The 23,858-nt window shown below is 39.8% G+C and overlaps 1 protein-coding gene across 4 annotated transcripts in view; it reads right to left on the minus strand.

Moving 5' to 3' along the window:
• ADGRL3 (adhesion G protein-coupled receptor L3) overlaps window positions 1-23,858 on the minus strand; it is a 780,978-nt gene that overhangs the window by 606,796 nt on the left and 150,324 nt on the right. The gene's annotated exons all lie outside the window — the stretch shown is intronic.

Genomic DNA, 23,858 nt, shown 5'->3' on the forward strand with positions numbered 1-23,858 from the left:
CTCCATAGTCCCAGTGGGAGTGCTACATATTTTTCATTGCTTGACAAGTCTGTTATCCCCCAAATGCTAGGAGCACCACCACAGACTCGGACTTAAACAGGAGTATTCAAGGTACAGTTTCATGATGCAATGTTCACCAGGAATGTTCGTGTATTTGGTACATATGGAATTTAAATATTTTCTTAAGAAAAGGATACACCAGCTTTGAACACAAACTGAGATTTCCAAGAAAGGTCTTGATTTCTGAAACAAACATTTTGAGCAAAGATCTTGGAATATGCCTAATCACTTTCACCAGAATAGAACTGTTGTGGAAAAACACTTCCAGCAACATCTTGTTAAATAATCTCTCTCTCTCTCTCTCTCTCTCTCTCTTTCTCTCTCTCTTCCCCTCTCTTTCTCCTTCCCTCCCTCCCTCTCTCTCTCACACACACACACATACATACTGTGAATTTACACATACATGGTGACAGAGGTAACAATGTAAATAAAATAATTCATAAAATGATAGAAAAATAGGATTATAAAATGATAAAAAACAGGATTTTATTAGAATGGCAGATTTATGCACATAGTTTATCTTCACATTACTTTTTATAATGATTACACGGTGGATCAGAGTGGGAAGGATCGAGTTCAGGTTTAGGGAAAATTGGGTGAACTAATTGCTTCCAAATTCGCTATTTCTTCTTGTTGTTTCTGGGGGAAGGGGACAAACAGAGGGGAAAACCACTCACGGCTTTCCACACGTCCCAGTACCCAGGGGTGAGGAACCACCCCCTCATATCAAACCAGAGTCTCAGTGTGTACATATCCAAGGGTTCTGCCCAGCGGTTTGGATAGTTCAGGAATGCTGCCGATTGCACCGATCCGAGGATGATGTCACCTTCCCAATGTCCATTGACTCCTTTCATTGAGATTTTTTGCTGTCATTGTTTCTTTGGGGTAGTTACGCAGTTAGTTTTGTTCTTCTTCTGTTTTACAACACCAAACAAGCTGCCATATTCCCCTTTTACAACAGGGCCTGTGTCCACTGCTCTTTTTCATTGAGTACGACATATTTGTGCAGGCGAGTCCAATGACCCAGGCCAGGTGTTCCAAGCACTGCAGAATCCCCCACCCCTGGGGCTCACAAACACAACACCCACCTAGTAGGCAGGTCCCGGGACTGGAGCTAGGTGATTCAAGCTCCACTGGATCCCCCACCCCTGGGGGCTCATGAACCCCACACCCATCTCGATGGCAGACCCCAGCACCCAGGCCAGCAACCTGAGCCCCACTAATCTTCATTTACTTTAAATTGCTCTAATATTTGTCTAGTTCATGCCAGATTTTCTATTTAAAAAATTGTGATATTCTTCCAAGTAGTTTCTCTATTATCTTAATGATTTCTAATGATTATGCAAGTTACCAATTTGTAGTTATCAGTGAGTCTATTTAAGGAATGTTACTAATGCTTCTTCTGTATCAGCTAATCACCATGATATTACATTACATGCTGATACAAACGGGAGGTTGAGTACTCACATAAACCAAGTAATGGCAAAATCCAGTATATGTTCTATAATCTTATTCCCCATGAGAATAAATTAAACAAAAAATGGAAAAATAATTACTGAAATTGAGGCTGCCTTTTAAAAAAAATCAATATAATTTACAATCAAATATAATGAGAAAACAAAGCAGCAAAAACTACACACAAATTATTGTATTTAGTCTGGAGGTTTAGAAATATGAAAACAATGAAACTCATTTTTTTTTGTTTGTTTGTTTCTTGTGATTGTTCACCACGTTTGGCCAACGGGGGAGCTTTTGTACCAATGGGAATCCAAGTTCACATGCTTGGACAGGCCATGGAAACAGATCTCTCAATCAATTTCTTGCATTCACTATATAACCATTCTTTCAGGAATGTAAGAATGATCTTTAATAACTATTGGCTGTTTACATAAATCACATTTCCCTTGATTACTGAAAAACAGGCATATCTCATTGTGCCTACATTCCGAGCATCTAATCAATTGTGTTTAATAGCAGTATAGGCTTACAAACGATTATCATCACCCATTATCATTCCAAAAGCACATTCCGACAGCGAAATGCGACTAATTCCTCCAAGTTCTTGCTATCATAAGACACATTCTAGGGCTCAGCAGCACGGCCTAGTGGCTAAGGTCCTCGCCTTGATCCCATATGGCCGCTGGTTCTAATCCCGGCAGCTCCACTTCCTCTCTATCTCTCCTCCTCTCAGTATATCTGACTTTCTAATAAAAACAAAATAAATCTTAAAAAAAAAAAGACACACTCCACTACAAACAAACCCAACTGGATCTTCCACGAAACCCCCCTGTCTCTATACTGTTCATGCTTCTCCATTTTGCTGTTTTTACAATGCAGCTTGAATAGCTTAAAGAGCCAACAGAGCCCTAGAAGTACCAGGTGGGTAAACAAAACATTTGGTGTATGAAAATTAAAATATAAAAAAACTCTGTTTATTGGAAATTGTCAGCACTGGCTTCACTTAAATGAAGATGAAATACAGAAGTGAAACTTGGTAGGTGTCCGCCGCACAGCTACATTTATTTATTTTCTCTTGATGCTTAAGAACAGAGTATCTTCAAGCTACAATTTGGGTATTCAACCTCTCAGTGCCTCACTCAATTACAGCTACTTATCACACTTGAGTGGGCAGCCAGCTCAGACTGAGGTCAAGCTTACAGAGCCACTTAGCCTCCTAATGAGGAGGCCAGGTGGGAGGCAGAGCAGAGCAAGTGTGCAGGGGCCTGGGACTCCGGAAGAAACATGACAGTAGTACAGAGGACAGTACCAGAGCAGATGACATTGTCCCACTAGAAGGAAGCACTAAAGCTCAAGTCCCTTTCCAATTAATAAGATGGACTATATATAGATTTTTTTAAGGAGCTGTTTAATATATTTCTGAGTAATATGATTCTGAAGGAGTACTCACAGAGGACATCAAGTCTGATTTTTTGGATATAAAATGAACACATGTAAATATATCTTCATATTTTCACTGCTTTATAGTTATACATTGTTCAAAAGCAAAATAAAAAGCAACACACTAAAATAACTGCAAGATACTGCAAATTATACAGAACTCAACACTGGACTGCTTGCTTTAAAAAATGAAGGTGCGCACCTGGCCTGGCCTTGAAGCCATCACGTGGGACATTCAGTCTCATCAGAAGCGTGCTTTAGCTTGAGGTTTGATCACCTTCCATTTCCTGTTCACACCATCCTGGGAGTCAACACGTGATGGTCCAAACAGGCGAGCTTCCGCCACACATGTGAGACACCGTTTTTAGCTTCCCAGTTGTGATGGCATTTTGGTGAGTGATTCTGCAAACTGAAGCTCTTTTCCTTTCTCTATTTGTTGGTCTGTCTGTCTCTCTCTGCCTTGTTTACCGTTCGCAACTAAATGGTCGCAACTAGAGACCATTATGCTCAGTGAAATAAGCCAATGCCTAGAGGACAAACATCACGTGTTCTCTCTAAGACAACCTTCATACAAGACAAGATCAACAGATACAGAGGTAAACACACATGTACGTGTAGTCATCTACAGGAACTGTGGAACAGCAACTATCATATCAAGATGCAAAGATGCAGTACACCACGTATCTCTATTCCCAAATCAAAGATGGACTCCCAATGAGGCTATTAACTCTATCTTGACAATAGCATGCTGGACGCCACAATTTTCCATACTAACAATGTCAGGATACACTTAAGTAGCAGAATTATGTTCTTACAACTGTTTTTTAGGACTATACTACTATAGTAAAATAGGGGAAATTAGTGGGGAGGGAGGACAGGTAGCCCTCGAATAATAAACGAAGCTGATCACAGTAAATGTTTTAACCCCTAAACAGCAAGTTGTGAAAGTACATAACTTTCACTTCTTTATCAATAATTATTCAGTGTTCTGGGTCGTGATCATAACAAGCAAAACAACAGCAGTCATGTAGGACTCAATGATCCTGTATGTTTATAACACATTTGGGAAGCTTGACCGAGACAGATAAGAACCTGCATCCAGGGCCCAGTGCGGTGGCCTAGCGGCTAAAGTCCTCACCTTGAAAGCCCCGGGATCCCATATGGGCGCCGGTTCTAATCCTGGCTGCTCCACTTCCCATCCAGCTTCCTGCTTGTGGCCTGGGAAAGCAGACGAGGACGGCCCAAAGCTTTGGGACCCTGCACCTGCATGTGGGAGACCAGGAAGAGGTTCCAGTTTCCTGGCTTCAGATCGGCGCAGCACCTGCCGTTGCGACTCACTTGGGAAGTGAATCATGGGATGGAAGATCTTCCTCTCTGTCTCTCCTCCTCTCTGTATATCCGACTTTGTAATAAAAATAAATAAATCTTAAAAAAAAAAGAACCTGCATCCATACAAGCTTATGTACCAAAAGTAACTGGGAAACAAAACTGACAGGTGGTGCAATTTTTTTTTTAATCAGTCCACAGGTTTTCATAATATACATTTTATACTTTTCTGGAAGACCCCTCAATAGGCAAGATTTTAAAAATCTAATCTAGTAGTGCCCGCATTCCTTATTAAGCTTGAGTCTTGGCTGCTCCACTTCTGATACAGCTTCCTGTTAATGTGCCTGGGAAAGCAGCAAAAGACAGTCTGTTGCTCCAGCCATTGCAGCCATTTAGACAGTAAGTGGAAAATATCTGTTATCTACTTCTCTCTCTGTAAAATCTGCCTTTCAAAGAAAAATAAATGAACTTTAAAACTTTTTATCCATTAATCCAATTCCCATGAACTTTCTGGATTCGCCATCTTATCCCCACACCACTTGTTTCTAATGCATATATATATATATATATATATATATATATATATATTATATATATTATATATACATGTAATTAGGCATCATATGCATATGTTTCATGTTTACACATATAAGTCTTACTACATAAAAGACCTAACTTTCAGCACTTCGCATTCCTGCTGGTACTCCCAATAAATTCTCTAAGTTTGGAATAGGTACAGCTTTACTTAATCTTTCTATACAGAAATATGCTAAGACTCTAAGTAGCAAAATGGGATTCAAATGCATGAAATTCAAACTGAGTCTACACAAAGCTTCCAAATAGCATTGCAATGATTGTACTGCCTGCATTTGTTAAGAGAACATTTATGACTCATGAAGAAGATAAGTTTTCTTCGATAAACTTGTGAAAATAATCATCCTCAAACTTTGTTAGAACAATACTTCTCATTTTAGCATTCACAGAAAAGTCTAGGAATTCAAACTAAAAACACAAAGGCATCTTCTTATTGCAGGTGGCATTAATTAAAGTTATGTTGCTCTCCTCTGATGGTCTAAAACGGAATCATTCAAGAGACGACGACGAAGTGACACAGACACATCCACAAAGGTTCATGCTGTTATCATTGAGAAGTGGGAACGGTTTGCAGTCTGAGCTGACAATGATACATTGTTAAAAACTTAACATAGAATAAAAGGAATGCTAAAAGAAGAAAGAAGGAAAACCTTTATTCCAAGCACTCTATTTAAGATTTCCAGACATTAGGCACTCTGTAAATATTTGTAAGATGCAATGAAATAAATTAAAAAGATCACAGAAAAGTAGGGAAAAAACAGAATGAAAGAAATTCAAAAAAATGTGGTTTTTCTGGTCTGAAAGTCCTTAACTTACTGTTGGAGGAAAGAAATAATTAAATACTATGTGCTTTTACTTTGTATCTGGTAAGAGACATATATAGCCATCATATCTACCATTTCAAATTGGTAGGAAGTTGAAGACAGAGTTAGGAGACAAAAATCTGAAAATAGACACACTGGCTATATTTATGCCATTGCACCTCCACTGCTCCAGGTGGACCATCAAATGTTATCTCCTTGTTCAGAATGTTCAAATCGGTTTTCCAACTCTTCCCTTTAGTTCTGCACCTGGTAGCCTATGGGGTTTCAGCAAGCAACTGGTACCTTCGCTCCTCACTGATAACACCATCATCGTGTGCCACTACAGGACACTCTGCCGCATGTTCAGAATTACCTTTCTCTCCCAATCCCAACATCATAAATTTCATCACTCATCATAAAGCAACTCTTCAAGAATATGACAGCTATCAAATAATTTTGTTATCACAAGGATCCAAACCAGTTTACCCTTATATCAACCCCATACCTCATGCAACCATTGGTACCCATACTCTCACAGTGCCTCAGTATCTGAGAGCACTATTCGAAACACTCTCAGTCCCACACATGGCTGTTAGTGTAATCCCAAGCTTCATTTACTCATGATGGTTTTCTGTTCAATATCCACAGTATTCCATGGAGTCTGGTATTCAAGACTCCTTAAAAATATGAACACATTATTTTGTACTACAAACATCTTTTTGATACTCATCAGCACTACCAAGGCCATATCCACTTCAGCCAGCCTGGGCTGCCACAGAATGCTTGATTAGTGCATTTCCTGCACTACAAGGCTCTCTAACGCTACTGTAAGTATTCGCATATCTGAAAACCATAATGAAGCCTCGTCCTCCCAAAATTAAGTTTTAATGACTTTATCCAAACTCAACTGTTAACTCCTGCTGTACTTTAAACTGGCTGTACACAGCTTACTGCTGAATAAGCCCACTGTTTTTCATATGTTAATTCGAAGCCCAAGATTTAGTGATCAGGTAGATAAGACAAAGTACCTGCGGCTAAAACATCAAGAATTTCGGAGAACCTGGCAAACATCCCTCCTAAAATCAATGACAAATAAATGCACACAATTCCCAAAACAAATCATCCAGGCTTAGGGAACTATATTGGTCCTACAAAACATTAGGAAGTGTCAATATGCTAACAGCTAGGTTGGATAGTTTAAGGTGGGATATGACAGGACAGATCCTATTTTAAGCAACCCAATCCTACCCTACTCTACCATGCCACAACACACCCTGCTTTATCCTATAGTATCATGCTCAACCATACCATATGACATCCAACCCAATCCTACCGTACCCTAGTGTATCATAGCAATAAAATACATACCATAAAAATGCAGAAGAAAAGAGCAAAGGGAGGGACAGAAAGACCCCTCACTGGGAGACTCAGACAAAACCAGCCACTGCAGCAGAGCCGTGTCAATAAACACATTTTTTGCCCTTTTACAAAAGAGATGCATTTTCTTTAGATTGCAATCCAATCCTATAGAGATAGCTCCCACTCTGCTTCACCCCCTCCCAATCGATAATGACCTTGCCCTGATTAATCATCAGAAGTCTGTGTGTATGTATAACCCAGAGTACACATTTGAGCAAGTATGAGACTAAGGCATTGTTCTTGAGTGGTAATTTCTCCAAGATCTGTTCCCGCCGTACACTTTGGCCTTGATAAAGATACTAACAGGCAAGAACATTATTCCTTCTCCAGTATTCAAAGCCCACAAAGCATTCATCAACATAAGCACCTCTAGAATTTGGCCTCAGTCTGACTCACAGATGTTTTCACTTATCCCTGCTAAGTAAAGCATTAAACTGCTATTGTTCCATGGCACAATAAAGGCAAAATCCACATCTGCTGTGAACAGCCCACCCTCAGCAAGAGTTCTAGCATCTACCTCCTGCAGGAAAAGGAGAAACTTTCTGGTGATGGGAGAAAAGAGCGTACAATATGCACAGCAGACACGACAGAAGGTGGCTAGAATGGACAGACAAACGGTTCTGTTCATAACGGAAATGTACGAGTGAACAATTGTGCATTGCACAGTCAAGAGAGTGCATCTCCATCCCTAGGATGTGCTGGGCTTCCAGAGGCATGATTTCCTTGACAATGGCTGTTCTTTTTCCCTGCTTGAGAAATAACTTCTGAATTCTCAACATAAAAAAACTCAATAATTTAATTTACCCTGTGATTCCACCCCCTCAATAAATGACTGTTATGACTATAATTACATATGACACATTTGCATACTAATCATGGTTTCCAACTTCTGCAACAATGGGAACTATTAAGTTTCTTTCATTTGAAATAAATGTGCCCACTCTCTGTGATCTTTTCAATGATCTTCTTCTAGTAAAAGACATTGAAACCCACCCTATTACTTAGAACAAGAAACACAAAACATTCATTTATGTACTCCATGACAAAAAGTTACACACAATTTCATGAGATAGTTTTGTAAATTATGAAAATATAGCATTAATTTATTAAAGAAGCCTAAGTAAGAAAGGGACGATATAGGCCAAAGTTCATGTGTTTCAATATCAGTAGCAATGCAGTAAAACAAATTTTTGGAAGATTCATTTACTTATTTAAAAGTCACATTTACAAAATAAGGCAGATAAGGGCAGGAGGGGACATGGAAAGAAACAGAAACAGACAGGTCAACCTTTTAGCCATCGTCCAATCCTCAGATGGCCACAATGGCCAGGGTTGGGTCAGGCTGAAGCCAAGGACCAGGAGTTCCATCTGCTTCTTTGACATGGGTGGCGGCACCCAAAGCTCTCGGGGCATCTTTCACTGGCCATTAGTGGCAAGCTTGCTAGAAATGGAGTATCTGGGACTCAGACTGGTGTCCATGGCAGATGATGGCTTTACGCACTTTGCCACAACATCAGCCCCATCAAGCTTTAAGAGACTTTAAAAAAAAAAAAAAAAAAAACAGAGGAGTTTGGGGCCTTCTGTGGTACAGCATGTTAAACCACCACTGACAACACCCAAATCCTATATCAAAGGGTCAGTTTCAGGTCCTACCCGATCTAGCTCTGATTCAGCTTAACTGCTGGGGTGCCTGAGACAGCAGAAGCGCACAAGCACTTGGATCTTCTCCACCAACGTGGAAATGCAGACCCAGTTCCAGCAGTCATTTCAGGGGAGAAGTGTTCATCACGACATCCTTCTCTGTCTCTCCTCTTCTGTTACTCTCTCAAATCAAAAATTGAAGCTTGGCAAATATGTTACAGAATAGCTGAATCAAGAAGGACAAAATGTTTGCAAAACTGCAGTTAAAATAGGATAAATAAAGTACATAGAATTACTTTCCAAAATATGTCTGCAAATATGTGGCACTGATTACTACTGTCTTCACAACGAGGCATCTTAAGACATACATCAGTCCTGACAGAGCATGAAGTATAAAAAAAATTTTATATAGTCACCTTGTTTTTTATAAAGGATGTTATTTTGAAAGATTGCACATGAATTCACTTTAGACGTACTGGAGGCATTAATGTTTAAACAGTCTCTACACTTCTCCTTTTGAAGTGTGATGTAAAATAATCTACTTTCTACATATATTATTTAAACACTAAAGTCACACTATCTCCTTTCTTCTCACACTAGCCAGAAAGGCATACAAGAACCTCAGCAGGACCATGGTGCTGGAGCAGTGCCAATCAGAACAAGCTGTGCATCACAGAATTTCTGAATGTCAGAACAATGTTTTAAGGAAACAGTGCTGTGGCACAGCAAGTGTAACTGCAGGTCCAGTATCCCATGGCGGTACTGATGGGGCTGTGGCTCTTCCATTTCTGATCAAGCTTTCTGCTCAATGCCCTGGAAAAGCAGCAGCAGATGCCCCAAGTCCTTGAGCCCCTGCACCCCTGTGGGAGATCAGAAAGAAGCTCCTGGTTTTGGAATAGCCCAGTTCCAATATTTGCAGCAATTTGGGAATGAGCCAACCAACAGAAGTGCGCTCTCTCTCTCTCTCTCTCTCTCTCTCTCTGTCTCTCAGTTCTGCTTTTCCAGTAAACAAAATAACACATATTTTAAAAACATGGCTTTGTCTCACATACCTATCAGACCAATCCCAAGGAAAATCCACTATGCTGACTCTTATACTGCAGAGGAGAACCTGGTCCCTAACAAAGTGTTCTCAAAGGTTTAAATGGTTTGGATCGCCAAGCCAGACACTGCATCTCAGAAGGCCTTTGTCCAAAATCCCTCATCCCTCTAGTCATTAACAAAAATCAATATGTGTATTCTAACGAAAGTTTAAAAAGCTTTTGAGAAGTGGCCTCTGCCAGACTCTACTGGGAACATTCCAACTGCGCAAGGGGCAGGGAGTGGGATCAAAAAGCGAAGAAAGAACTGCTTCTGTGCACAGGAAAAAACATCTGGCTGCAGGCCTGGCTGGGATTAGCCTACATCAAACACCAGGTTTCCACTGCATTGCTGCTCTGCCTTGTCCTGCGCTGCTTCTCTGCGTCCCGTCCTCACTGGGCCTGCAGTTCACTGCATGAAGCTTCACTTCCGCTTGGCCTAACATTTCAGGCAGGAAAATCTTCATTATTAAGGACTTTTAAATTGTGTGCTCTTTGTTCCACTGTAATAAATCCCGTATCTGAGACTACAACATCTGGAAGTCGGACCAATGTACTTTAAAGTCCTGAATCAGGAAAAAATCTGTTTTTCCCTTGAACAGTCACACGGCACTAAAATCCAATGACCTCAACTCCGACAGCCCTCAGTCAAGACTAACACCTCTACTGCCCATACAATGCTCTGACAACCAGAAATCAGAAGAATGAAGAGCGGTGTGCTGGCAGATTCATAACCACTATAAACATCCGAGGCTCTGAGAACAGAAAGGAGCACAGACAACACTTTGAACATATTGGTTTTCAAACTAGCAAACAGACCAACTATGGAACGTTCATGGGACAGGTATGTTCCTCAGTTTTTCACAACTTTGTTTCCATTCAAGAAACTACCTTCACCTGCATCTGTTCAGACAAGCTCCCAGGTGATCAAAATATGCATGACATCATAAAAATAATTAGAAATCAGTAAAGTCAAAGGGTACATATATTGTGGTTAAAATTACCACGGTAATCAAAAACTAGCATCCCAGACAAAGTTCAGAGGACACACACACATTCTTGTGGTTCACACACTCCCCTATGAGGTACACATACCAAGGTCCCCAGTGAATGTCTGAAGATGGTGGGTTGTACATACCCAGAGCCGAGGATAAATTTAAAGAGATTTAATGCAACAAAAATTAGGATAATGTGGATTCTCTCTAAAATATCTCATAATACTTCAAACTTTCACCTAAGTTTCTCTTCGGGGTCAGTGTGTGTGTGCGTGTGTGTGTGTGTGTGTGTGTGTGTGTGGATTCTCTCTAAAATATCTCATAATACTTCAAACTTTCACCTAAGTTTCTCTTCGGGGTCAGTGTGTGTGTGTGTGTGTGTGTGTGCGCGCGCGCGCGTACACACAAAGGACTCATAAAATCAGTTGGCCCAGATAATAACAAACAAGGTAAATGACTTAACTGAATTAAAACATTGTTTTGTTTTCATGTACTTGGTACTAAATTTAGCTTACATTATCACCAAATAATCAATTTGTTCTAACTTAGGTTTTCAAGAAAATATAAATGAAATTCAGATAATAAGAAAAAATAGTTTCTCATTTTCCCCCTTAACAATTAAATTTTCAATTACATAAGAAATAAAAATACACAAACATTACTATTTAACTGGAAAAGTGTTGGTCTTTCATCCCCTCAAGATAACATTAACCAAGGTCCAGGATGATGGCTCAGTGACTAATCCTTACCCTGCATGCACTGGATCCCATATGGGCACTGGTGGCCCCGCTTCCCACCCAGCTCCCTACTTGCGGCCTGGGAAAGCAGTAAAGGACGGCCCAAGCCTTGGGACCCTGCACCTGTGAGGGAGACCAGGAAGAAGCCCCCAGCTCCTGGCTTGGGATCAGCTCAGCTTTGGAAGTTGCAGCTAATTGGGGAGTGAAACAGAGGATAGAAAGTATTTCTCCCTGAAACTCCTTCTCTGTGTTAATCTACCTTTGTAACAAAGATAAATATATCTCCCTCTTTTTTAAAAAGGATAATATTAATTACATAATGAGGCTCCAGGCTGGTGTTGTAGCACAGTGAGCAAAGTCACCCCTGTATGGCTGGCATTCCATGTGCGCCCCGTTGGAGGCCCAAACCAGCAGCATGCTCGCACACAGGGAAAAGCAGCAGAGAACAGGTGAAAGGTTCCGGCTCTTGCACTGTCATGGGAGATACAGGAGGCTCTCAGACCCGCTGGTTTTGGACTAGTCCTGGAAGGCCATGATAGTGATACGAGGAGTGAGAGATCAGATGGAAAATGTCTGTGTGTGTGTGCGCACACATGTTCGTGTATGAGCACGTACCTCTGCCTTTTCAGATAACCAACCTTTTGAAAACTAATCCTGCTTATAGAAATCGTGCCTATATGTTCATTTTCATGATTAGCTTTTTTATAGCTATAAGAATAACATGCCATTACTATTAAATATTAAAATAAAGGCTGAAAATGAAGGATAAAATTGGTATTCTGGGACAATAACAAACTTGAAAAACTTTACCATAATTATTTTTTCACCCCAAAAATCTATTTCTGTTTTATAACATCTAGCCATACTAGTAATAGGTAACAGCTTTTAAATTTCAAGGAAGTTTCACTTTATCTCTAAAAAAAAGTTTCACTTATTTTAAACTTTAGCTACTAAAATAGATGAATTATTAAAACAAATATAGTAAACCAATTTATATAATTAGATTTCACATAAGAAAATACTTTCTATAGTCATTTTCAGCTATTAATCAGTCCAATAAAAATTAAACATACATAGTGAACTGGAGGTTGGGTCATCTAGCAGAGGTGCAAAGCTTCTTACCACTGTTGATGTTCCAAGATGCTTTGGGTTCCAATTATTTAAGCACCAACATGAGGAATATGAATAATAATAGTAAGGCAACACAACAACAACAAGCGTAAGAGGTCAACCAGCGTAATGAAAGCTCTCGATCATTAATAAGCAAAACAAGTAGAAGGCAAGTTTAGCAAAACAAAAACAGTCCCTATGTATTAAATGTAAAAATAAAATATCTGTTTCCACTTCATTACCGTCAGTCAGATACAAGTTGATCCAATTAAGCCCATTGAAAAGACAGAATTGCTTAAAAGCCTGAGCTATACACTAAGTGATGAAGGCAAGATGGATTCAGTCCAAATCCACTTTACTTGCTTAGATGCTATTTATTATGGTTATATTTTATTATACAGCAGTAAAAAATTACAAGGCGACATCCTGTTATTTCCCACTGGGAAAAATTACACGGCTGCACTATTAAACCTTGGTAGACATCAGCATGCTGAGCCGCATGCTACAGTGTCTTCATAAGGTGTCACAGACATGGACATTTGTGTGGCTGCTGGTCGAGCCGGCCAATTAATGCCACTCTAATATTCTACAAAATTACGACTTTAGCTAAATCTAGACACCTTAAGGCATCTTTAGGAACTCTAGAAATATTTTTAAAGGATCAGTTTAAAACAAGACAACCAATTACCATTATTTTTTTTGAAAAGACCTTTAAACATCTTAATATACTTTACCCTAAAGCTATGACACTATTTAGGAAAAGTAATTAAAAATTCTAGCATATGGGTTTCACAGAAAGGCCCATGATGAAAATAAGAACAGATTGCGAAAAATTTTCTCCAAAATAAACGTTTTTTTAAGATTTTTTTTTTCATTTTTATCGGCAAGTTAGATATACAGAGGAGAGACAGAAAAGAAGATCTTCCTTCCACTTATTCAATCCCCAAGTAGCTGCAACAGCGGGAGCTGAGCCAATCTGAAGCCAGGAGCCCGGAGCCTCTTCTGGATCTCCCAACTGGATGCAGGGTCCCCAGGTTTGGGCCATTTTTTACTCCCTTCTAAAGCCACAAGCATGGATCTGCATTGGAAGCAGGGCAGCTGGCATTAGAACCAGTGCCCATATGGAATTCCGGTGCATGCAAGGCAGGGACCTTACCTGCTAAGTTATCACGCTGGGTCCCAAAATAAACTTATATGTTAATTCTACTCTCTTTGAAAATGGCCTCAGATTATTCTTAATCCATAAATAGACATTCCTACTCCTTTTTCTGTTATGGGAGAATGAGGAAGTCACCAACAGCAGGCTAAGACAGGGTTATGATTTTTTCCTTGTTATCTGTAACTTCTAAGGAGTTAGTACTGGTGCTCTATATACTTTACCTGTTCAGCTGGAAAATAGTCTACTGCAAAGCTGCAGGCGTTCTAGAAATAGCTTCTGGTTTTAATGCAGAAGCAACTCTAGCCATAAAACAAACCCTTAGAGCCTCAGCTGACCCTCAAGCTGAGAGATCCCAACACCCAACAGCATCACAGCAAACTGCTGGATGCCAGGAAATCTGCAGCAGGATGACACGGAGTCTTCATTTCCCTTGCCTTCCGTATGATTCTTTCTACCCTAGTTTAGCCCAAATGCTGTTGAACATGGGGGCAGCTTCCCTTTGCCACATCCCAAAACATTGGTCCCATCAACAGCCTCAGTAGAAATAAAGAAAACTTTATTCTGATTTTTAATCAACTTTCAGAGTAATGGATCATGTGGAATTCTCCCCTTCACACTGTAATCGCCAAGTCAAGGAAACTCAATATCAGCAGTCTCACCCCCCCACCATTTCCTGCTTCAAAAATGTTCTTTGATTAGAAGGATGCCTAGGTAGTACATTGATGCTAGTCATGCCATAACCACCATTCCATGGTTTGGGCAGTATTTGCTTAAATTATGCATCTCATCTGCTACCATCTTTACCAAGTAAACGTAGGAGGACATCCTACTGCTTAGGGTTCCTGCTGGAAACTGAATCCAAGTCACCAAGGTTTGTCATAATTACTACAGCAGTTTGCAAGACTATGAAGGCAGACTTATTCTGTATTATGCTTACTATAAATATCATATACACCATAGTCATTCAAAACTAGATGATGACATTAAGGTGCAGGTAACATCAAGGGAAACATTAGAGAAACCTTGGCATTATTATCAAGAGTTGCTCCAGTCCCCTGCTGCCACTGACCTGTTTGTACACTCCATGATCCCCACTGAGAACGTCCAGCTGAGTCACCACCTCCCCTAATGGCTTCCATCACGTTGTCACGACAACCAAACCAACTGTGCTCAAGACACAGTCATACAAAGCTAAATAATATGAGCTCAGCTTTCAAAGGAATTTAATATCACAACGACAGAATAGTTGTCAGTATTCAAAAAAATGAGAAAAAAGAAAAAGATGTCTTCAAAAATAGAGAAATTAAAAAGTTACAAAGTATGGTAAGTTGAGGCAAGATACATCAAATCCTCAAGTTCAGAAATTCTACTAACTTTCACAAGTTATTACAAAATATCCTACCTTGCGTACTAATAGTTGGTATTTTTTTCTATCATGCGCCACAGGGTAAGCCAACAGAGGAGAGGGATATCATTTATTGAGTGAATGCTCATACCACTTCACTACCACATATTATACTAACACATAAAACATACATGCGAAAACAGAAAACAACCCACACATGGTGAGCCCAGGAGCAAGCCCATGTGATTACAAATCCTCTCAATCTAGCAACACGAAGCTAAACTACTTGAAACATTTTCTGCCTCAATAGATTTATCTGTGAAACTGAGATTACAGTGTTACTGAGAAGATGAAGAGGATTAGGCTATGTAGCACATTCAAAACTCTTTCTGACACATAAAATATGCAAAATACTTTAGCTACAAAGGTCGCAAATACCGTAAACACCGTGTGTGTGTGTGTACTTATACACACACATACATGGTAATCTGGTATTCATGCACACGCATATAAACACATAAGCTATAAATATCTATATAGTTACACACATATGTATATATAGCTAAACTGCAGTGAAGCTGAAATTTTGCCAATACAATTGAATTACTAAGTAAAGTCACAAGGCAACATACATCTATTCAAAAGGGATATAAGGAAAGGACACACTTCGATTTTGCTGGATGTTGTAACTGTAGAGTTCACAATTCTAGCTGTTCATGAAAGACAAGTAGCGAGCTGTGTTAGGGTTATGAAGGCATTGAGAGTTGGTTTCAGTCCCAGTTGTCTCACTTCTGATCCAACAGCTTACCAATATACCCATGGAGGCAATGGGAATGGTCAAGTACTTGAAACCCTGTTACCCATAGGGAGTATTTGGATGAAGTTTCGGACTCCTGTCTGCAGCCTGCCCAGCGCTGCTGCTCTAGTCTCTCTGGCAGTGGGAAACCTCTCTGTCTCTCTTCCTCTCAGTTGCTCTGCTTTCCAAATAAGTTAATATTTCATATCAAAAAGAGACAGGTGTCACTAACAACATGGTATTACAGGGTATACGAACATTTTCAAACATGCAACATATACGAAGTAACCACAGATCATTGGGATTTGGTTGAACTGAATAGAGATTCAGAAAAGAATGACATTAGAAATAACCCAAACAGAAAATTCCACACAAAGAAGGCAGGCAAGAATCTCCTAAAAGTCCTACTGGCTACATAGTGACATAACAACATTAATCTATCCAATGTCAATGCATATGCTCCTAAATAGTGCTAATACGGACACTGCATGTTAGTATCAGAGGGCCTTCAAAGGAGTTTTTTTTTTTAAAGATTTATTTATTTTTATTACAAAGTCAGATATATACAGAGGAGGAGAGACAGAGAGGAAGATCTTCCGTCCGATGATTCACTCCCCAAGTGAGCCGCAACAGCTGGTGCTGTGCCGATCCGAAGCGGGGAACCAGGAACCTCTTCCAGGTCTCCTGTGTGGGTGCAGGGTCCCGAAGCTTTGGGCCATGCTCAACTTCTTTCCCAGGCCACAAGCAGGGAGCTGGATGGGAAGTAGAGCTGCCAGGATTAGAACCGGCGCCCATATGGGATCCCAGGGCGTTCAAGGCAAGGACTTTAGCCACTAGGCCACACCGCCGGGCCCTCAAAGGAGTTTTAGAAGAAACAATTCAAATTTTCAAACAGTTGTGTCAATAATACAGTGCTCCAATGCAGGAAAAGGCAGAGTGGCTATTTATTCACAGATCACTGATGTCTCTGTGATGTTCTGAGTTACAATACAAGTGGCTGAGAATTTTGTTAGTAACCTGAACATCCTTGAAAACTATGAGATATGTTAGACATGCAGATATATGATAGCACAGCGATCTAGAGAATCACTTTTTTTTCTCATAGGTCTATATATGTATATATTCATATAATCAATTTCATGTACATGATAATATCATAAAATATACCTTTAATCAGATCACTCCTTTACCCACTTTTGGAGCTAATTTCATACATCCTTTGATTCCTGATAATTTTGTTCCACTTCATGACTGTATGCTTATGCTTCATAACTTTTAATTACATTTAAACAAAAAAAATCTGTTCTATTAATGTCATGTTAGTCTGTGACAGTTTTCAGTTTTGTTCATGCCAGTCATATTGCTTATTGATTCCTTTTTTAAAAAGATTTATTTAATTTTATGGGAAAGTCAGATATATAGACAGGAGGAGAGACAGAGAGGAAGATGTTCCATCCACTACCCAAGTGGTGGCAAGGGCCAGAGCTGAGCTGATCAGAAACCAGGAGCCAGGAGCCTCTTCCATGTCTCCCACATGCATGCAGGGTCCAAAGGCTTTGGACTGTCCTTGACTTCCTCTCCAGGCCACGAAAAAGGAGCTGGATGGGAAGGAGGGCCTACAGCATTAGAACTGACAGCCATATGGGATGCTGGCGCATGCAAGGTGAGGGCGTTAGCCACTAGCCAGTACACTGGGCCCTGTTTATTGACTCTAACAAATTTGTCCTTGGATACAGGTAAACCAGGACAAACTCTTTCTTCTAAATTCTGATATACACATGATGTGACTCATCCGAAATTCACAACATCGTGAGAGTGGGTATCTTCACTACCTCTGTTACAGGATGCAGCAGGACTGATTTGAAAATTTGTTGAACATTGGCAGGTCGCGAATCTAACCCAGAAGTCCATGTTCTTCACTACCTTGGTTCTTGCTCTACTTCCTTGAATGTTAAGATAAGCAGACTTCAATGCTCAGCTCAAAAGCGATTTCCTGAGTGAGGCTCTCACAATCACACTAAATCAAAGCCTCCCTTCGGTCATGTAACATGCTGCTTTTTCTCTAAAAACCTTCACTTAAGGAATAGTAGCTGCCTATGTAAGCACTTTCTCCGCATATGAATCCCCTCCCATAAGATATGTATGTAATGATTATAACCCCCAACACTTTCAACTGTAAGAATTCAGGAAAGCATGGCCCGGAACTCTGAAGAAGTCATAGAAGTCGCAGCATGGACATCCGCCAGTATGCTAACCTCGCTACACAGGACAAAGGGCTGGAGCGTGCAGCTCAGAGTGAAACACAAGCGCTCCTGCTCGGACCTCCTTAGTTCACCCACACCTGTGAGTGAGCTACATCCCACCCTAGTCCCAACATCAATACAAAAATAAACATCATTCACATACTGCTTTGGAGTCTATAAGGGAAAATACAGACCCAAGCTAAGAAACTGACGTGTACATTTCAGTTGCTGGTATTAGGATTGCTGACTTAATTGACTGAAAGATACTGGCAAGGGCACAGTTCACTTAGGACTGTGTCTTTAATACTCGGGACCAGACACAAAGTAATTGCCTGAGGAGTCTTACCCTCCACTGTCACTGTGAAACCTCCCCTGAATGCGCTGCATTCTGAGCTCCATTCAGCTAAAACACAAAACCCTCCAAGAATCTGTCTTCTGCAGCCGTTTAAAAAGGAAGTGTCCTGGGCCCACTGCAGTAGCCTACTGGATAAAGTCCTCGCCTTGCACGCTCCAGGGTCCCATATGGGCTTTGGTTCTAGTCCTGGCTGCTCTACTTCCCTTCTAGCTCCCTGCTTGTGGCCTGGGAAACCAGTCAAGGACAGCCCAAAGCCTTGGCACACTGAACCTGCGTGGGAGACCTAAAAGATGCTCCTGGCTCCAGGTTTCAGATCAGCTCAGCTCTGGCCATTGAGGTCACTTGGGGAGTGAATTGGCAAACAGAAGAGCTTCCTCTCTGTCTCTTCTCATCTCTGTATATCTGACTTTGCAATAAAAGTGAAATAAGTCTTTTAAAAATAAATAAATTAATTAAAATGATATACTCTTTTTTTAAAAAGATTTATTTTATTTTTATTACAAAGTCAGATATACTGAGAGGAGGAGAGATAGAGAGGAAGTGGAGCTGCCGGGATTAGAACCAGCAGCCTTATGGGATCAAGGCGGGGACCTTAGCCACCAGGCCACGCTGCCGAGCCCAAAAGGATATACTCTTTTAAAAACTACTATAAAAGGCAAAGATTTTATCTATAACATATCCTTGCACTTAATTCTAATTATGTCACTTTCTATAGTGTGGATCAAAGACATTTTCAAATTTCCTTTGTTCTGAAACTATGTAGGCATTGAATGCTTTTGGTCACATAATTCAAGGTCGCCATTTTGCTCCGATTCTTAAGACTGAATAATCGCAAATTATCTAGGAGATTTGCAACTATGTTTTTAAAGCGCTAGGAAAAATAATAAGACCTTATAAACATTCTTACAATGTGATCAACTTGCAAGGGAAAATATTATGTAGTTGCTCCTTAACAAGCACACACAAATATAACAGTGCAAACATAACATGTTCTGCTGTTGCTCATTACAACTCTTTCATAATCCCACTTCCTTGTACAATTATATTAATAAAATTCAAGCCCTTAATAAAATTTCCTTGTTCTTAGATACTATTTTCACCAATATACAATGCAAAATATATTAGTTATTACTAAACAGTTAATTTAGGATATTCAAAGTATGAAACCAGAAAATGTGATATTTGATAAAAGTAAGGACATGAGGTCATTACCCTGATCAACATGATACAATAAACTGAACCCAGTGTGTGGGGAAAGGATTTGAAACGAATTCAATTTATAGGCCCAAGTCAGAGACTTTCACAAAAGACTGTAATTATGGTTATTTCAGTTGTTTATTATTTTATACTTGCTCTTTCATTGTCTAAGATACAATAAAATGCATTTGCAAGCCTTTTTCCTAAGTAACATGTAGTTTATCTTAAATTTAAAATGAAACTAACGAAAGAAGATTTAGTAAAACTGCAGAAGCTAAATACCCCATGGGATGCACTGTATTTCCTTCATTACAGTATGACACAATGTTTACAAAAATGATATTAAAAACTACAATTAGTATTATGGAAATGAGAAAGTTATTGTGTCTGATCATTAGTTACACAGCTGTGTAACTGAAATATTTTTCCCTCTCTAAAAAAAAATACCATTTTTTTAACTATAAAGAATTATTTCCTACTGCATTAAGAGAAGCAACATTACGTTTCACTATTGATGCTCCAGGACATGGTGTATGTGATGTAGCCTCGAGTATTTTGTGGGAAAGAATACATCAAATTGTGCCTAACTCATTTCTTGAAACTTCAAAATACTCTTTTCTGAAATTTTTTTTTAGAATGCTAAAACCTGTTACCTTGCGGAAATATAAATGACACTATTAATAGTGTGGTCAAAACGATACAACCTGCATGATCAATCATAAATATCCTATTCTGTACAGAATCATGGAGTGTGAGTGTTTTTCAGCAGAAGTTTTTCAACAGTAATATCCTATACATTTGTGTGTGCTAAATATTTCCAAATAATTATCACAAATTAAATTTTAAATAATAAAATAAATCAAATTAACACAATCAGAGCTTCAGAATTTCACCACAGAACTTGAATGTTTCCATGAATATGAAATAAGGTCTGAAGCCTTTAGGCTACTCTGGAAGCATGAACTTCATTCCTAACTTATGGACCATTTGTTTCCAGCCCCTTCTTTTATTCTCAGTTAAACCCACAACCCTCCTAGGGAGATTCACATTCCTACTTTGAAGGGCGGTAGGATCAGCTAAAAACAATCTTCCATATTTGCAGCAGAGAGAGCAGGGTCAAGGATCGCTGTTACTGCCAAGACACATTTCCTTTGTGTAATCAGAGATGGACACCAAGGACTCGGTTGTAGTCTTCACAGATTAAAAGTTTAGCTTTCAAAAGACTACTCTGACCCACAGGTAAACTGAAAGATTCCATGTTCTGATATGCACTCATCACCTGTTACCCTAGCAAACGCTTCTACACCAAGCACATCGGAGTGGAAGCCAATGAGCAAACGCTGCAACACATGCAGTTAGGATCAAGAAACTCTATTTTAGAAACGCACTACCCACACACAAACATCCTGAGTAGAGATCACGGCTGAGCAGAAAGCATTCTAGGAGAGACAAGGTGACAGAAAATTCACAGAAATAAACCAAAGCAATAATCATACGCAGATGGAGGACTCTCTGCATGAAAGATAAAAACACTTTCAAAGCTGAACCCTTAGATTTTTGCAAATAACAGTGTAGATGCCATTTTTACCAAATTTTAAGAAAGCTGACTTGCTATCTCACATAGCCATTAGCAAATTTCAAGAAACAGGATCAGGGGTGTGTTTTTGGTGCCTGTTTTTTTAAAGTTCCCACTTGGGACTCCTGGATCCCATACTGGAGTTCCTGTTTGGAGTTTTGATTCCTCCACTTCCAATTGCAGCTTTCTGCTCATGTGCACCCTGGGAAGTAACAGGTGAAGAAATCATTTCTTACACAGTTTCTGGGCTCCTCGCTTTGACTGGCCCAGCTCTAGCATTTATGGGCATTTGAGGAGTAGGACAGAAGACGGATAGTAACACCCCCTCTCTCCTCTCTTCCCCTGTCTTCAACGTCATCCCCCAGAGGTGTGTGTGTTTTTAAAAAGAATTGTTAATAGAAAACAGATCGCTACACTCTTATTTTCATAAAATAAATCGTAACATTATTATCTTTAAGGACCCCAATAAAACACCAAGCAAAAATTATTTCAGTTTGCCAACGTTTAATATCCCAGCAAATTCATACTGTGACTGACTTATTCTGGCACATACTAACTGGAAAAAAGAGACCACAAAACTATACCACTGCTGATACCAGGAAGAACAGCGAGATTCAAGGTGAATTGCAGAAACATTTAGAGTCTCAGCAAGGGCGTGCTGATACATGGACAAGGATACTAATAAATCATACTAATGTCTTGAGACCCACTCTCCTGGCCTCTCTGAACCTATAGGTAATGGGCAGATTATTCAGACCCTGAATAGTAATTTTTGCAAGCTTTACATATGGTATAATAGCCTGTCTAATCAAAGTTCAAGTCTTATCATCTAAGAGTAATAAAGAACCCACATGAAGTATAAAACATGAGATGAATTGCCATCATACCATATTTCCAAAACAAACATCCTCAGTCATCAAAATTCATCCCAAATCAAACCTTGCCTCATTCTTGGAAATGTTCCTATTGCCCTTATCATAATAAGTTTAAACAATATTGTATGTGAAAGTCCTTCTGTGACGTACTTCTGCTCACGTGAAATAAACAATGTACAGAGGCAATCTTACTACGATAAGGGAACCAGCTGACCCTGCAGAAGATGCCAGCCCCGAGCCTCCACCACGAGGTGCACCAGCCCCAGTAAGCTACTGGAACCGCGACTCTTCGGAAGGGAGTGACGGAACCAGCCCCAGTAAGCTACTGGAACCTCGACTCTTCGGAAGGGAGTGACGGAACCAGCCCCAGTAAGCTACTGGAACCTCGACTCTTCGGAAGGGAGTGACGGAACCAGCCCCAGTAAGCTACTGGAACCTCGACTCTTCGGAAGGGAGTGACGGAACCAGCCCCAGTAAGCTACTGGAACCTCGACTCTTCGGAAGGGAGTGACGGAACCAGCCCCAGTAAGCTACTGGAACCTCGACTCTTCGGAAGGGAGTGACGGAACCAGCCCCAGTAAGCTACTGGAACCTCGACTCTTCGGAAGGGAGTGACGGAACCAGCCCCAATAAGCTACTGGAACTGCGACTCTTCGGAAGGGAGTGATGGAAACTGAAAATTTTTAACTAAATTTGTTTCAGAATTGCATTTCACCCCTAAGTGCTTCAGTGTTCATAGCTGACTTCTCTGCTTTGCTCAATGAAATGATCTGATTACTACCTAAACGGTAGTTACGAAGCTTCAAAGATTACAAACCAATCACTTTTCCACTTGAAACACAGATAGCAACCATGAAAAAGTGGAATTAGCATTATTATTTATATGTTACACTTTTCTGGATGCAAAAAAGCCCATAGTGTAGCTGGGACACGGTCAATACAGAAAAATGAAAGTGGGAATGTTAGACCCATCTGGGGTGTTATAAACACAGAAAATGTGTCCTCCATTTCTTTAGGAAATAACTTCACTAAGAAAAAAAGGGGAGAGAAAAATACAGCACACATGCATACACAACTCTACATACAAAATACTTAACATGTTCCCTGCTTGCTTCGTATCTTTTGGGAAACAAGTAGGAGCTGAAATATTTTTAAATAAATTACACTCAAAATTACACTCTCCTCCTAATTACACTCTGGTATTCATATCCAAAAATGAGAGTATTTTCTACTTAGTCACAATTCTATTTTTATTCTTCTTTAGGAATTTAATACCGTCCATTACCCATGTTATTAGCAAACTCTTGAAGCTGTATAATGTTGCTGACTTGTTCACACAGCATCTGAACCAAGCCCACAGCCAGTGTTTACACGACTGTCATGAGCACAGCTTCTTTAACAGTGGCGTGTTCTCCTTTCAGATTGTACCTTTCCTGGGCTAATTTCAACTACTTCATTAGTATGACAACCAACTACAACCATTTTCTAACATATTATGCAATTTCTTAGCTAATTTTCTAAGCGGTTTCCATAGGGCAATATGCCTACCAAAAAAACACAACTTCCCCAAACTACTTTTACAAAGTTTGACATTTCTACTTATAACTTAAGTCTCATTTATCCATAATTACATTCAATAATAATTAACAT

The sequence above is a fragment of the Ochotona princeps genome, chromosome 7 (genome assembly GCF_030435755.1).
Source record: "Ochotona princeps isolate mOchPri1 chromosome 7, mOchPri1.hap1, whole genome shotgun sequence".
NCBI lineage: Eukaryota > Metazoa > Chordata > Mammalia > Lagomorpha > Ochotonidae > Ochotona > Ochotona princeps.